The sequence below is a fragment of the Simochromis diagramma genome, unplaced genomic scaffold (genome assembly GCF_900408965.1).
Source record: "Simochromis diagramma unplaced genomic scaffold, fSimDia1.1 OVJJ01000320.1, whole genome shotgun sequence".
Lineage (NCBI taxonomy): Eukaryota > Metazoa > Chordata > Actinopteri > Cichliformes > Cichlidae > Simochromis > Simochromis diagramma.
Window position 1 is genome coordinate 10,186,649 of NW_024386773.1, and position 3,976 is coordinate 10,190,624.

Here is a 3,976-nt window from a genome sequence, read left to right on the forward strand (position 1 = left end):
CGCGTGTGTTTGTGTGTGTGCGTGCGCGCCCCCCATGTCTCAGCCACTCCTCGTTTATGCCCTCAGCAGAAGTGCCTCACTTCTCGCCTATCTTTAAATCTTTGTTTAGTCAAAGGCTCTTCACCGCCTGTGTTTACACAACGACGCTGAAACTACTGAGGGAGACACGCTGATGCTGAGGACTCAACGTCTGCACTCCAGATATGAAGAGTTTCCTTAGCTTGTGGTAAATAACTCCTGGGCATTGACAGACTTATCAAGCAGTAGTTATCTTTAGTGTGTGTGTGTGTGTGACTGTAGCTTACTTTAAAGATGAGAGATAACATAGAGCTGAGATGAGATGATTTTTTACTTTGGTTTAATTTGATATTACTCAGCTTTTATAAGCGGAGTTCTTTTTATTATTCATTATATGTGCACACTGGATAAAGTACATAAAACATCATTAAAGAAACTTGAAATCCAAAATTTTAATGTGCATTACTTGGAGAATACCAGTATTAGAATAAATTCTCCCCAACCTCTAAATGCCTAAGAAAAGTACAGACCTTTGCCAGCTGTACTTTCCATTACTGAATCATATCATACATGATACAAGAAAATAAAAATGTCTTTCAAATAACTCCTTCATTTGTCACACATTTATTATGTGTGTAATCTATCCGTTTTTTAAACCTCAAACAATCATTCACTTAAAAATAAACAATCGAAGAAAAAGAAAAGTCATAACCCTAACATTTTCATGCAGCCATTTAGACTGCTCACGCTGTATTGGGTCTAGTCATGTATCTGAAAAGTCAAAGATCATTCAAGGTTATCCAAACAGGTCATGTGGATGTGCAGTTCTAACAACACCTGCTGAATGAAATGAATCTAACATATCTTGTCGGTCTGATTGCAGCCCTCACTTCCAGTGAGTTCCCGTGACTCTGAGGAAGCACAGTGCAGTTGTTTCATCCTCAGCTTGTCTTTTGTTTAATATGATGAGAATATTTGTGTTTGTGCCCACGTTATGTGTGTCCACCTTGTGAGCCATTGTCTCTGTGTATATTCTGTAACATGAGGACTTCTGGGTCGGAGCTGGGAGCCATGACTCAGGAGGAAACAGGTTCTCCTGAGCATGGACAACAGGATGCGCTCACTGACACCATCTCCACACCCGCAGACATGGATACGTAAGGACTCCTGGGGGGAGATTTGTGCTACTTTACATCTGGGCTAATGCTGACATCACTGACCTTTCCAAATAAAAGAATGGAACAACCTTTAGGATAATACTTTTTGTTAAAATAGAGGGGAGAGAATGGCAAGAAAGCAGAAGACATTTAGAAGAAGTGGTTCAAAAGTAACAGAGACACGTTTTCTATCCTGACTTTTTGCTTAACCAAACACATTCATAGAAACGTGCAGTTTTATATGTAAACCTCAAAGGTCATTCAACTTGCCACATATATACACGTTTCATTAAAAAAAACTGGCCTGGTTTAAAATATTTTTTCTGACACAATGTAAAATAATGGAGAACAAAAAAAAAACAAAACTGAAGACCAATGTATTATTTTCCAAAATTAAAAGGGGATTTTCATCCTCACTGTGTTGTTTTTCTGTTTTAATATTATCTGTACTTTATTTCCTCAGTCAGGCTGTTTTTTTGTGGGTCGTTAAATAAAGCATGAGTCTGAACCTGTTGCACTTGGCAGTTATAGAATAGGAGTGATAGTGAAAGCAATAATAAAGGAAAACATATTGGCTGTGAAGATGATTTATGAACTTTGCAAAACATACTGCAAGACTTGAAGCACTCACAGCGCATACTGGTCTACTGAGGCTTCTGTCATGGAGAAACTGGTATCTCCGCCTTGTCTGATGAGTGATGACAGTAATGAGTCTATAGGGAAATGCTTGGTTTTTGCTAGTAAAAGACTATAGAAAATGTCACGGTAACTACTTAAATCTTGTTTTTTGAAATATTTATATTTTATGACAATGTTCAGTACTAACAAGATTTGAGATGTAGCAGTACAGAAAGTCAGGGAGGCTATTCCCTTGTTTCCCTGTCTGGGACCGGCACGTGTTATCCCCAAAGTGTGTTAGAGTCGCACAAGAATGTATTTAGTAGGAGGAAGTCACTTTTGTTAGCTAAACACTCCATATGTTAAAGCGTCAGTCTGCTGCACAGTGTTTGTTTCACAAACTTTGGATATGCACATTTAAAAGGGGCTTTGTAGATCTCAAAAGCATTCTACTTTCTGTGTGAAATGATAAATCATATGCTTTGACACATTTAGGTAAAATTATTGTCAGAATTAAATAAAAAAATATTAAACATTTCTGAAATGTTGATGTGTACCAGAATTCATTTTAAACATCACATCTGTACAAAGAAAAACAGAAATCTTTAACTATTAGCAACTTTTTAATTTGTCGCTTTAAATTTCAATACTCGTGAACATCTATGTTTTAAGTGCTGTGTTAATGGCCCCTAGAAACACCTTGAAGCTGACACTGTTCTCCTTGTAATCCTTTATGATGGTATCATTTCAGTGCCATGGAGTCAAGGAAAAATACCTAGATCTACATTGTGATATTACAAAGCAGAGGTACAAAACGACAATAGCTCTGGAAAGTACTGTGATGCAGACATGACGACCTAGTCTGCCAATTGTTCAAGCAAGAGGCAGGCAGGCCAACTGCTTTCTTCAACTCCAGTGTGTGGTGAAGAAATAAAAGCTGCCATTGTCTCTGTCTTCCTGTGATTCCTCAGCCAGCTGTCTTTCGATCTGCTGACATACACTTACTGTCACAGTGTGTCATCGGCATTCCTGCCACAAAGTTAGTGGAAGGCTTCTTATGAATTTTCTGGAAGTGCAAGCTGTATCATTGAGCAATAATAATAATAATAAAAAACCTGCGTTGAAATGTGAGCCTGTCAAAGAAGAGTCTCATGTGAAGTTAAACATTTTGTTGTGTGAAATATTCATGCAAATGTCACATAAGCGTTATTATTCCCATGCTGAGGGACACTGAGAAAACTCAGAAAAGGGAAGGAGGGAGAATATAAACATTAGGAAAAATGAATGTAACCTTATACTTTACAGGGCTTAATGCCATGTGAAAGGAAGAAAAGCCCTATAACCGCTACATCTGTGTTTAAATGCCCCACATACAGCCACCAAAGCGTCAACTCTAGACTGAAAAGTCATACACACCCATCTACCCCATCGGATTACGTTCAACTTCACAATGATATACCACTTCCTGCTCAAATCGTCGTCAAGTGTTCTTGAATACATTACATAAAATCACCCTGCACCTTACTGTCTTTGTCAGCTAGTTGTTTTCTTTGGGTGTTTTCGCACAAAACTACGGGCAATCTCAGAAGAGTTAGGAGGTTGTCCGCAGTTGTACCTTCTCACATGTAGCACACAGCAGGAAATAGTCCACTTCAGACGTGCTTTCTCTGCTGGAAACACAGCGTTTGGTTTCGGTACGGGTGCTGCCTGGGTAGGGCATGCAGGAGGTGGGACACATGACGTCCACTTCTCCCTGTGAATTTATCAGACAATTGCCATTCTTTTCTCACATGAGCTCAGTTGGTGAGCACAGATTTTGCAGTAGGGGTGGGGAGGGTAACGACTGAGTCAGTCATTTGTGTTTTCGCACGCAGATCTGATGGGCCATGTCTAGAAAGCTTACAGGGAGAATTCTTTGAAAAGATATTGCCTCGATTTTTGCTTTAGTTTTTTAGTAGGAAATGAAGGAAGTGCTGTTTGATACATTGTCCATATTTCCCTTAATCAGAAGTAGTGTAAAATTATACACATGATTCTTAACCCTGTCATATTCACCAAAACGCTCAGTTTCTAACTTTCTTCAGTTAAGTTATAATATTCATTAAATGATTGGAATCCATCTTTTTTCTTCCACTTATCTATTTGAGAAAAATATCACACATTTAATCAAAAATATAGTAAAT